Source organism: Chelonia mydas, chromosome 4 (genome assembly GCF_015237465.2).
Source record: "Chelonia mydas isolate rCheMyd1 chromosome 4, rCheMyd1.pri.v2, whole genome shotgun sequence".
NCBI classification, from domain to species: domain Eukaryota; kingdom Metazoa; phylum Chordata; order Testudines; family Cheloniidae; genus Chelonia; species Chelonia mydas.
Genome location: NC_057852.1, coordinates 50,325,137 through 50,338,191, shown reverse-complemented (window position 1 = coordinate 50,338,191; position 13,055 = coordinate 50,325,137).

The window sequence follows — 13,055 nt, the reverse complement described above, 5'->3', positions numbered from 1 at the left end:
AGATCTTGGGAGACAGGCCAGTCCTTGCTTACAGACAGTTCCCCAACCTGAAGCAAATACTCACCAACAACCAAACACCACACAACAAAAACACTGACCCAGGAACCTATCCTTGCAACAAAGCCCGTTGCCAACTGTGTCCACATATCTATTCAAGGGACACCATCATAGGGCCTAATCACATCAGCCACACTATCAGAAGCTCATTCACCTGCACATCTACCAATGTGATATATGCCATCATGTGCCAGCAATATCCCTCTGCCATGTACATTGGTCAAACTGGACAGTTTCTACGTAAAAGAATAAATGGACACAAATCAGACGTCAGGAATTATAACATTCAAAGGCCAGTCGGAGAACACTTCAATCTCTTTGGTCACTCGATTACAGACTTAAAAGTGGCAATTCTTCAACAAAAAAACTTCAAAAACAGACTCCAACAATAGACTGCTAAATTGGAATTAATTTGCAAACTGGACACAATTAACTTAGGCTTGAATAAAGACTGGGAGGGGATGTGTCATTACACAAAGTAAAACTATTTCCCTATGTTTATCCCCTCCCCCCACTGTTCCTCAGACGTTCTTGTCAACTGCTGGAAATGGCCCACCTTGATTATCACTACAAAAGGTTTCCACCCCCCACTAATAATAGCTCACCTTACTTGATCACTCTCGTTACAGTGTGTATGGTAACACCCATTGTTTCATGTTCTCTGTGTATATAAAATCTCCCCACTGTATTTTCCACTGCATGCATCCGATGAAGTGAACTGTAGTCCATGAAAGCTTATGCTCAACTACATTTTTTAGTCTCTAAGGTGCCACAAGTACTCTTTTTATGAATGATGTATGTATGATTGTGTTCTACTACATGTGGGAAGGGTTACCACAGCTCCTACAGGAACTAAACCAGTGAGGGGTGATTAAGGCTAGTAGCTGAAACTATAAACTCCAAAAATGGAGTGGAATGGCTTGCATATACTGCTTCAAATGGGGCTTTACAGAGATCAACAAAGGACAAAGAAAGTACTTTTTGTGTAAAAAGGCTGAGTTTAAACTGACAAGGCGTGCATTTTGATTCAGCAAACAAACAGGACCTTCTGTCCCAGGGGCCCCCAATACTTACATAAGGGTTGGAATGGGCATTGGCCAGCTAGGACTCCCCTTCCTCCCCCCCATCCCCCCCCACCCCCGGCCCCAACTGAAGACATGTTAATGGGCCACTTCATCTTCAGCCTTACCCTGCAATATGTGTTAACTACCTATGCTAAACAATCTGCTCCACTTTGTATTAGCTGTGACAGAGTACATTTTCCAGACTTGAAGAAGAGCTCTGTGTAAGCTCTAAGCTTGTCTCTTTCACTAGCAGAAGTTGTCCAATAAAAGAAAAAAAAATCTGACCCACCTTGTCTCTCTCAGCATAAGGAACACCTAGATTACTAACTATGGGTATTAAGATTTAGAATTTAATTAAGGAAAAAATACATTCCATGGTTGAAAGCCAGTGGAAGCCCTGCCAAACTCAACTGATCAAGGGCAGCAAAGGGCATTTTTCAATGCATATACTATACTTAGCACAATTTTTCAGGGTTTAAATAACTATACACTGGAAAGCATTTAACCTCAAAACATTTCAATTAGGACATATTTAAAAAACAAAGAAAAAAAATCATTTAAGCATCCACTGCCAATTCACTCTAGAGAAAGTTACTTTTGTTCAGACCTCAAGTCATACTCACTGTTTTAAAGTATGAATTTATTAGTAACAAATTGATTTTTATGGTAGATGGGTAATGTAAGCAGTTAAACATGCCCGTGAAATATTTATATTAATTTGAAAGACACTGTTGGGGAAAAATAATGTGGTAGTGTAAAATGAGCTTCTGGCATAAAGTTATAAGTGGTAGGTATTTTCTGTCTAGATTGAGTAGTATATACTCCACTAGTGTAAGTGGATGCAACTTCATTACTTTTTCTCTTTGGCTGGTATCAGATATGAGAATATAAACCCGTCCTCCTCCACAAAACCTTGAAAAAAAAATCTGTGAATTAGCATTCTCCTCCTTTTTAATACTTTAAATTGTTTTTCAACCAGCCATAGCATAACATTTACAAACAGTGGGATCACTCCAACCCTTTTATGTCTGGTAAGCGGGCCAGAGCAGCAGAAAAGGGCCTCCAATGCTCTGGTGTTGGGGAGGTTTTCCCTGGTGCAAGCTCTGTGGAAGACAGCCATCAGGCTGCTTCTTGAGACCTCATAAACTCTGGTGTAGTGGACAGGGGTAGAGCTAGGCCAAGAGGGGTTTATCAAGCATGGGAGTGCAAAACTGAAGAGATTCTGGGCAATAGTGCAGCCCATAGGGCAATCCTGGGGAGGATGTCATAATGTAGACAGGCCCCCAGTACTCCCTCAATTTTGCTGGGAGACTGTCCAGCTCTCAGAGCCGCCTAAGATTAGGAAGCACAAAAGTGTTTTAATATCACCATAGTCGTCTTCCTCATGGGCTATGAGAATCTCAACCATTAGCTTGCAGAATATTATATCTATCTATTCTGCACCTATTTCTGTGGTATCTGAGTATTGAGAATGTTCACATCTTTACTCTAGTATGCATTACTTTGATTTTTCCGGCAAAGAATATTAAGCCAAATAGCCCCTGTTCTTCAAACAGTTACATTTTCCCTTAACTTTATGCATGGAGTAGCCTCATTGAAGTCACAGTTAAGCACAAACATATGTGTTTGTGAGCTCAGGCCTTTGTTGAATTTCAGGCTTGGCCTACTCTAAAATTTCAGTGATGTCTATTGAGGAATGTTTGCAAAAAAAAGTTCATACAATATAAATTAGGCTTTTAAATTATTTACTGCTCAGTCTTATCAAATGTCTTTTTTCATAGTGGATGTGAACACCTGCTACACTTTTAATGAGTTTTAAAACTATGCTTTATACCTGTGTAGCAAGACCTGATATTACTCTTTAGTTATCAAAGAAAATACCAAGGCTGACTTGTTGCTGAGAGCAAGAGAATGCCATAAATGATATTGCCTCTGCTAACAGTCTAGACAGATTTGTTGACAAAGGTAGATAGAAAATGCGATACACCTAGGGTTACCAATCTTTTAAATTTTCTTGGCTTTAGTGATTTAAGAAAAGTCGGTTAATGTTTTATGACTTTCCCTAAATTATTTGTTCCTATTAATTCTTGTTCTGTATCCTAGTCTCTTTGATTCAGACATTTCTCAGGTAAAAGACACCTACAGATGGCAGCAGATGAGTCTAATTGTTAGACTCGCAGAAGGAGTCTCCCTACGAGTTAGGGAAGCAGGCAGATACCGGACACAGTGTTGGTATATAATCCACAAATACTTTTTATTGCTTACAAAATAAACCACTCACTTTACATTCATAACCCAAGCTTACTACAACAGAGTCTGAAGATCAGAATTGAAGCCCTGATGGCCAGTCTACGTTCAGTCTGACCACAAGATGCAGGGAGCCAGCATTACCACATCTTAATCCAAACAGGGCTCTGGATCCACAGACGACTCCAAATTGCGCGTGTATCGAACATCTTTTATAATCCACTCCGCCACATCATCAGTCGTCTGAGCAATTCCAAAGAGACAGTTCTGGGCAAATTGCCAAAACCCAAGGTGTTTCGAAACAGTCCCAGGCCCAAGATGTTCCTCTTTCCCCAGTTCTTGTTTACAACTGCAGCAGGTACATTACAACAGGTACATTGTCATGGCAATGCCCCCAGTTTTATTTCCTTATCTGGTATTTCTCCATCTTTCTCATAACAAAGTTTTTTTTCACAAACAGCTCTTGACCTCTTAAAACCTCAAATTCTTGCTTCGGTTGTCAACACACAACTCATGTCAAGCATGCTTCATCCACACTAGGCCTATAATATATTATATGGATATATGGATTATGTATGGATGTGTGTATATATATATATATATATATGTATCCCAACATAATCCCTTCTACTCATTCTTGATAGTAAACATTACTGCTAGAAGAAATTGTTTGTTTGTAGGATCAAGCACTATGCTTCTGTCCATAAATATTTTGATATTTCTCCTTTTGGTTTGTTCCCCCTATGAAAACAAAATCATTAATCCAATCATCAGTGTAAACATTTACATTTAACTATAATTGGTATGTCTCAATTACCTTATTGGTGAAAAGTCCCATTGATTTGGGACCAGGTACCAGGACTTGGACCAGAAGGTGTAATCACTGGAAATATGAATACCAGGTAGAAAATATAGCTCTAGAAGTTCACTGTCTCTTTAAAGGATTGTATTTTTAGATACTGGAAAAGGAAATGGAAGCAGGAAGAAAGCAAGCAGTAGAGAGGAATGAGAGAGAGGGATGTCTCAGTTCTGCCCAGACATAAAAGATAGAAAGTGTAACTGAGGAGCTTTAAGAGTTCTATACCTGTGAAGTTCCTTTCTCTAATCTGAGGGATACTGAAAAACTGAGTAAACAAAGCTGGAGATACAGGGGAAATCTTTTGTTTTGTTTTGAGGTGGCCATAACTTTGCCAAAGACCAGTGAACAAAAACTAGATTGTGCTTGTAACTGTTCTTCAGATGACATGCTAATTTTGATAGCAAAGAAATTACTGAAGCAATCCCTTTAGAAAGAAAAAAAAATATTGCTAAGGGTGCAACACATACAATCATAATAAGAGTTGTTCAAATTTGTGTTTCGTGATGGAAGAGCTCCTCCATGACTCTGTCAGAACCATAAGTCGTTCACTATCTATATGGGATTGGGTCTCTGAGTCCTTCTTCTACATTCCAGTCTGTCTTGAAGCAGTTCCTCAAACTACACAGCTAATCAAATACTTTTGTTTGACATCCATCTAGTTTCAGGTCTTCCCACTCTTCTCTTATCCTCCACTTCTCTGCTTACCAACCTGTTTCCTGTATATTCTTCTGATCTTCTTTTCACATGCTCAAACCTCCAGCAGATTTTGTCTGTTTCACTACAATTTACCATCTTCACACTTCCCCTAATTCCTTCCTTACTAACTTGATCCATCGTTGTAACTCCAAGCATCCAGCTTAACATTTTCATTTCCTCTGTATTCAAGATCTGCTCCTATCACTTCCTCAATACTCAGAATGCAGAGTCATACAAAAGTGCAGGTCTAACTCTGTCTTGTAGATCTTACTTTTCAATTTGATAGGCAATCTCCTATCGCAGATCACTCTGATCACTTTTCTCCATTTATTCCATGCCTTTCATGGTCTTCTTCTAAGTTTATCATTGAGTTCACCATTGTCTTGTACTATCGAATGCAGGTGCTTGAACCTCATCACCTTTGATAATGGCTGGCTTCCCAGACATACAATCTTGTTGTCGTCCCTGTAAGATATCACCAAATCTACAGTCCATATAGGTACTCTATTTTCTTTCTGTTGATTTTTCATGACACTTCTTTCAAGTATGCACTCCCATCTCTCTAAATGTTCTTCCACTTCTTTTTTGCTCTCCCCCATGAGCATTACATCATCTGCAAAAAGCATTCACTAGGGTGCCACTCTCTAGCTGTAAAGCATCAAGTACCAATATAAACAAAAAGGGTTTTAGTGTCAAGCCTTGATGTACTCGGACTTACTAGAAACTTGTCACTTTTTCCACAAGGCCTTCTACCTGTGGCAACACCACCCTGTACATGTCTGGGGTGAGTTTAATATAGTCTTCAGGTATCTGTTACATTCTCATATGTCACCAGATGACTTCTCTCGGTATGTGATCATAAACCTTCTCAAGATCAATGATTACTATGTGCAGATTAAACAAGATCAACAATATCCATCCATCCATCCATAAACCATATTACTTTCAAAGAAATTGCCTCCAGTAGTAGAAGAAGAAGAAGCCTGACTCCTGGGCCTCTTCTAAAAGTGGAGAAAGAAGTCCTCCATCTCTCCCTCTCCTTTGCTGGTTAGCACTGCTTCTAGAGAACTCTCTCTCTCCCATGGCTGAGGATGTGAGGAGTTGCTATTACAGCTGCCTGGGGAAATCCCCTTTCCCCCCAATTGCATTTTCTTTAATTTTGTTTGTATTTTTACCAAAAACAACAACAACCCTCAAACAAACAAAAAAAAAACGAAAACCAAAAGAAAAAAAACCCAACCAAAATCACTTTTTATGAAAACCCCCATGTTTTTAATGAAGATGGACACTTTCAGGTGATGCTTTTGCCGGGGACAGAACAGGAATGGAGTCTTAGAACTTAGTAAGTAATCTAGCTAGATATGCATTAGATTATGATTTCTTTAAATGGCTGAGGAAATAAGCTGTGCTGAATGGAATGTATATTCCTGTCTTTGTCTTTTTGTAACTTAAGGTTTTGCCTAGAAGGATTCTCTATGTTTTGAATCTAATTACCCTGTAAGGTATTTACCATCCTGATTTTACAGAGGTGATTCTTTTTTCTTCTATTAAAAAATTCTTCTTTTCAGAAACTGAATGCTTTTTCAATGTTTTTAAGATCCAAGGGTTTGGGTCTGTGGTCACCTATGCAAATTGGTGAGGATTTTTATCAAACCTTCCCCAGGAAGTGGGGTGCAAGGGTTGGGAGGATTTTGGGGGGAAAGACGATTACTACAAAAGGTTTTCTCTCCCCCCCCCGCTCTCCTGCTGGTGTTAGCTCATCTTAAGTGATCACTCTCCTTACAGTGTGTATGGTAACACCCATTGTTTCATGTTATCTGTGTATGTAAATCTCCCCACTGTATTTTCCACTGAATGCATCCGATGAAGTGAGCTGTAGCTCACGAAAGCTTATGCTCAAATAAATTTGTTAGTCTCTAAGGTGCCACAAGTCCTCCTTTTCTTTTTGCGAATACAGACTAACACGCCTGCTACTCTGAAAACGTTCCACAAATGTTTGTTTCATCAAAAAAAAATCAGTTTTCCATTTAAAAAAAAAATCAGCAGAAGTTTTGAACAGCTTTGTCACCAGCCAGTGGAATCTTAAATGGGGGAGCAGAGGGAAATGGTACCTGATTAAGGAATTTGGAGGGGCTCCAAGACTTCCTAAAATATATGAAGCAGCAGCAGCATCCAATTGGAGAATAACACGTGATCTACCTTGAATTCTAACTACCTTCTTCTCCCCCTTCTGGCTCCTTGTGCCCTAAATGGGAAAAGGAGCACATTCCACCAGCTGCCAATACCTGCCCAACAAGCTGTGCCCTGTCAGTGAGGTGCATTAATCTGCACCCTGTGATGACAGATATACTGTTAAGACCCTTATTAAGCATTTATTTTATAAGATTACCTCTTTGTGTGTACTCAATATGTTTTCTTAGGAGCTCCTTATATAAATCCTCTCTACAATGAGAAAAGTAGACCAAGCTGGAGTTGCATGTTCACCATCCTGCTTAAGGTGATAAGCAAGAATTTCCATTAGATGTTCATTTATTGTAAGGGACTAACTGTGCTGCTCCATTAATGGCATAGTGCTTAACTTAGATTTGTATTAGTTAAATAGTTCATCTTTTCCAGTTAACATTTGTTAGGTTTGGGGTGTGTGTTTAATGGTAGTATTTTAGTATTAGTTTGTTTCAATACATTTTTTCAGAAGTGGAGGGGGATATTTGTTTTTTATTATTTTCATTGGTCTGCTCAGTTAGTTATTCATCTATCCTAACCAAGATGTGCAGCTAGTGGGGTGTATAACTTCTGTCAAGAAATGTTTTTGCCATGTATCTAAAATAGTTAGAGCATCTTTTGTCTCCCTTTTCAAATGTTTTTCATTTAGTTTTGTAGCCTCTGTTTAGTTTGTTGTCTATGATTTGTACTTGTTTCTTTGGTTGTGAGCTACTTGGAATATAAATGCATTCCTTGGCTTAAATGAAGTCAGAGCCTTATAGTGAATGATGTATTTTTATTCAAAGAGTAATAGGCTAAGTTAAAATCAAATGTCAATTAAAAGAACCTATTATTTTAAGTTATTTTTCATCATATCAGCTGTAATAAGGATCAAGTTACTATTATGGGTTTGGCTATGCAAATAAGATTATCAATGACTTTACTAATCTGATGTTAAACTTCTGCACGTGCTCAGTGGAGACTAAATGTTTCCAAAAGCTGAAGGAGATTCAGATTGCACTGTCTAATCTGAATCTAGTCTAAATAATAATCATCATAATAATTAATAATAAAAAGAAGCTGATTTCTGTAGGGCTCCTTGTGAATGCAGGGTTAATCTTATACAGATCACCGTGCATTTCTCGGGCCTAGAATTTCCTGATGCTTGTGTAATTATAGTCTCATTTTTAACCCTATGTTAATATAGTTTAGCCAGATTATTTATTATACAAATGAATAGATCTGGAATTATTTGTGTTTGACAGAGTTTTCTTGTTTAATTTGATTTTTTTGTAGATCCATGTTTGAATTTCCTCCACTTTATACAGTTGCTTCTTCTCCTCTGCAATGGAAGGAGCAGTAGGTTTCCACAGTGATCTGGGGAGGAGATCTACTGGAGATCAAGGACTTTGTATTTTACATTTTATTCAGTAGTGCATAGATTGCCCCCTACCTTGGGAATGCTGCCCCCTTGTTTCCACCCTCTGTACACATGGAACTCCAGTCTTGTTGAGGATGTGATGTGGAGTCTAGGCCTAATGGGGCTGGTGCTACATAGGTGGCCAACCTCCTTCCTGCTCCTCCAATCTGACACAAAAGGATTTTCTCCAGGAGATCCAGGGGGACACAATCCAGCCCAAAATTCCTTTGTGCTAGGTAGTTTTTTCATACAAAAGACTAGGAATTCTAGAACCCTATTATGTCTGTCTATTCAATCAATAGATATTCAGTTAGGATTTACTGTATCTTTTTTTCTTCTATGCTTATTTTTATCGCTGTACAATCTTTAATTGATCCAGCGTAGTTACCTGCCGTCTGGTTTTGAATGTATTTGTTTTCTGGTAGGTCAGCTTATGATAGATGTCTGCACTTCACCTCAGTAAATGAACCGTGGTTGGCTTTACATATTTGACGTGCAAAAGTAACCTTTAGCATTTTCCTTTTCATGTGAACTGAAGCAGCAAGAAAATTCTCCAAGGGCTAGTGTAGTGTTACTGCCGTTGAGGCAGTCACAGAAACAAATGATGTGGATCTGTCTCAAAATAAACTATACTTTATTCTCTTAAACTTCCAATCTACATTAGCAGAATGCTAAACAATTGAGCCTTTCTTTTTTTCTTGGCAACAATCTGTATATATTTTATGTGCTGAATTTTACAATCTCTCCTTCCCTCTCTTTTTCTATTTATGGGAAAGATAAGAAAAGTTCCCCTGGTGCACATTGAATACAATAAAAAACAGATGATGAAACTCTCAGAAGGTACTGTATTCTTCAAGCAATGGGACTTCATATTTGGTAGGTTTCATAGGCAAATACTGCAGATTATTCTGAAACTGTCTCTTTTATTTATCACTAAGTTATTTAAGTCTCAGAAAATATGTCTCTTTCCCTTTGACTTGCCTTTGAGTTTGCCAACTTTAAAATACACAAGAATAATGCCATATGTAAGACTGACATGCAGTGCAGAAGGCTTTTATGATAAGGATTCTTAATCAAATAGAGAAAGTTTGTTTGTTGTCCGGCTTTCCTTAATCCTATTTAAATCTTATTGTATGTGTTGTAAATCAGTCAAGAGTGTGAGAGACAGCCCTGCACAAACATACATATCAATACCTGCAAGTGCATAAAATTGAAATTTTAATAAGGACAACCAATTTTTATTTATTGAATCTCCCATCCCTAGCCCCAAAACAAAATCACCTTCATGAATCTAATTTTCAGACACCCTGTGCAGGACTGTAGCCAATAAACACCATAAAATTAAAATTCTTTCAAAGTCCATTTCTCTTTTATTACCCAGAAATTGGAATTCATTTGAGTTTGAAAGATTTCAACATGAACAAAAGCAGTAAAGTCTGGTGGGATGAAAGCTCCTGTCAAAGTTAATGTAAACTTGACTTTTCTGCAAAGCTCAAAGTACTTTCAGATTGAGGTAGATTCAGGTCCCAGTGCCAGCATGACTTTGAAAGTGCATATATAAAAACGGGGGGGAAGTCTTCCCTTTACTTTCAATTCTTTTGGGAGGCAAGTGTAATTTTTCTGTGTGTACTAAAACTGCCTCTAAAAACACTCTTCAAACTTATGGAGCCTTATAGTCAGAAAAAAATAGAATGAAAACAGAATTGCTTTGTGTATTTCATTGTACTGATATTGGAAAAAATAAAAGAATACATACAAAAATAAATAGTTCCTTTTTTTTTCCCAATTGCCAAAGGAGTTTGTATATGTTGGCAGATTATGATGGTCTGCCTGGGTTTAGAAGGGAGCGCAGAAAGCCACAAGGAGCCTTCCTCATCCATATTCTATGATATTTCTATGGTATCTACACTCCCTTCACAGTGGCCTACCGCAATTCCAGTCTTTGTGCTCCCTTGAGTCTGCATAAGGATATGGAGGGCACATGAGGATGCTCAGGGGCCTGTCATGCTAGGAAGGGAATTAAGTTTTCTTTTCCTGAATGATGGATAAGGTTAACACACAGTTGGACAATAATTGCAAGCTGAGCCACGCATAGGTATCCCTGAATCTGCACAGGGCCCCACTGAAGTCTATGTAGATGCAGGAGACTGCCTATTTGGAACAGGTTGCAGGATCACATGCTTGGTTTCCTGTCATCCCCAATTCAGAGCATATGTTGTGTGGGTTTATGAACCTAGAGTGAAGGCCATGGTAGGTCAAATGACTTCTTGTTTAATGTAACCATTTAAAAGTATAACTCTTTTCTAACTGGAGTCTTAAAAATCACAGACAAATTCTGCTCTCAGTTGCCCAGATGCTAATTCTGTTGAATTCAGTGGGGTTTGCTCCCTTGAATTTGAGAGCAGAATTCATTCCCACATCTTTATGTGGCTGAACTGACCTTTTAAAATTAATTTTCATATGAAGTTTTTATTAGACTGATAACATTAGGGTTCCTGCACTAACTTAGCTTTTAGTCACTTATGAGACACAGATATAACTATTTTTAGTTTCTATAATGGGAACAGTATAAGGGCCTTCAGAAAAAAAAATCAAAAAGAATAAGTATGGCACAAGTTTGTGCCTAGAGTAACATACTGACATACTCTGTTCTATAGTTTTGTAATGATTTTCCTTATTATAGAAAAGAAATGAATCTCCTTGGACAATAATGTCTTTCAAACTCAACTTTCTAACGGGTTTAAAATATGCAAGAATTTCTTTAAAGATTTTTTTCTGCATAATTCATATTCATTATTCTATAGCAAATGCTTCTTTCAACTGAAGAGAGGACTATGGAGACTATGTTTAGAAATTGTGACTCAGTCTAACAGATTTAAATATAGATGTGCCCAAATGTGCTCTAAAAATTCAGGTGCTGTAGAACTTAAAGCGGAAGAAATTGCAAGCACATGTTTTCATACCCACGTTTCTAGCTACAGTATATTATAGGCCAAATCCTGAAGTTCTTTTTCAAGTAAACTCCCAGTGAGGCAAGGGTTTTCACTGACTTCCTGCATAAAGACTTCAAGATCTGTCCTGGTTTGATTAATATTCCTTCTACCTGTTTGTAATAGAACACTTGCTTTTCAGAATCAGTCTATTCAGTGCAAGAAACTGTATCTCAATATTTCTAATCTAACAAAGTCACACAAAGTCCTTATCTTCTTTGATTTACTGGCTTCAAATAGAAGCCATCAATTTCGACCACATATTGCACCCAAGTTATGTTAAGCTTTTGAGACTTATAAATAAAAGTGGCTTCATAATATGAAGCCAATGTACAAACTGACACCCATTGGCTTATACTGGATGGTTTGTTCAAGTTGAAAAGTCCATAACTACATGTGCTGATTCTCTTAACACTCATGTCATCCATCTGTTCGTTCATTCACTGTACTTCTGTGCAGTGTTTCGCATTAAGTCAAGCAGACTAGCTACAGATATGTTATTTCTAAAGTTTTCCATCTCAAAAGTTAATACCTGTAATTTAACTTGTGTCATAAATGGCAACATTTATGTCCCTTTATTTTCCTACCCACACAATGCTGGGATACAATTTTCAGAAAAATAGTTTATTAAAAAAAAATGCAGTTTTGCTAGAACCAAAACTATTTAACCTGGTGAGTTTTGGCTTTGAAAAAGTTTGTCAGGGCCAGCTTCAGAAAAGTGTGTGTGTTGGTCTGTTCTTTCTCTCTCCTCCACATAACCTTTAGCCCACTAGGTAGGTCACTTGCTTGGGATATGGGAGACTGAGATTTGAATCCCTACTTTGGTGCACACCAGGTCTTCCCCCTACCAGCTGATTGCCCTTACCCCCAAGCTGTAAGCTATTTTGGGGTAGATTGCTTTCAGTGTTTCTGTTGAAGCTGTACCGCTTTGTATAAATACTTAAATATTCCTTGGGCCAAAGAGAGCATGAAAGTGACTATAGCCTGGTTCTTAAGGAACTCACCTGCGTGGTAGGGGATGTGGATTCAAATCCCTCCCCTGAATCAGACAGAGAAGACTTTGTTCTGATTACATTGTTCTGATTATTCAGTTTACTGGCTGAATCAAAACAATTCATCAAAAACTGTGATTACCCAATAAAATATAAGAGTGGTGGGTACAGTTAGACAAATTTATTATCAAAAATATTTTGGTCAGATTTATTGGATAAAGTATACATCAGTCAAGCATAGTTCCATACTTGCTCAGTGAAGTAAGCTTTCTGAACTGAATAGCACAACATTTACCTGCTCCTGATTTGAGCTCCTAATTAACCTCTGTCACAGGTAGATCTGTTATTCCCCTTTTTATTACTTTCAGATACTGAGATCAGAAATGCGGAATCAGGAAATTTTGAACTTCTTCAAAACATTACCTATGAAACAGGAGATCATTTTGTTTTTCTATTTTTAATGTGGTATTTTTCATGTTGGGTTTATTCAACGCACTATAAAGAGCACCATTTTAAATGTCTGACTAT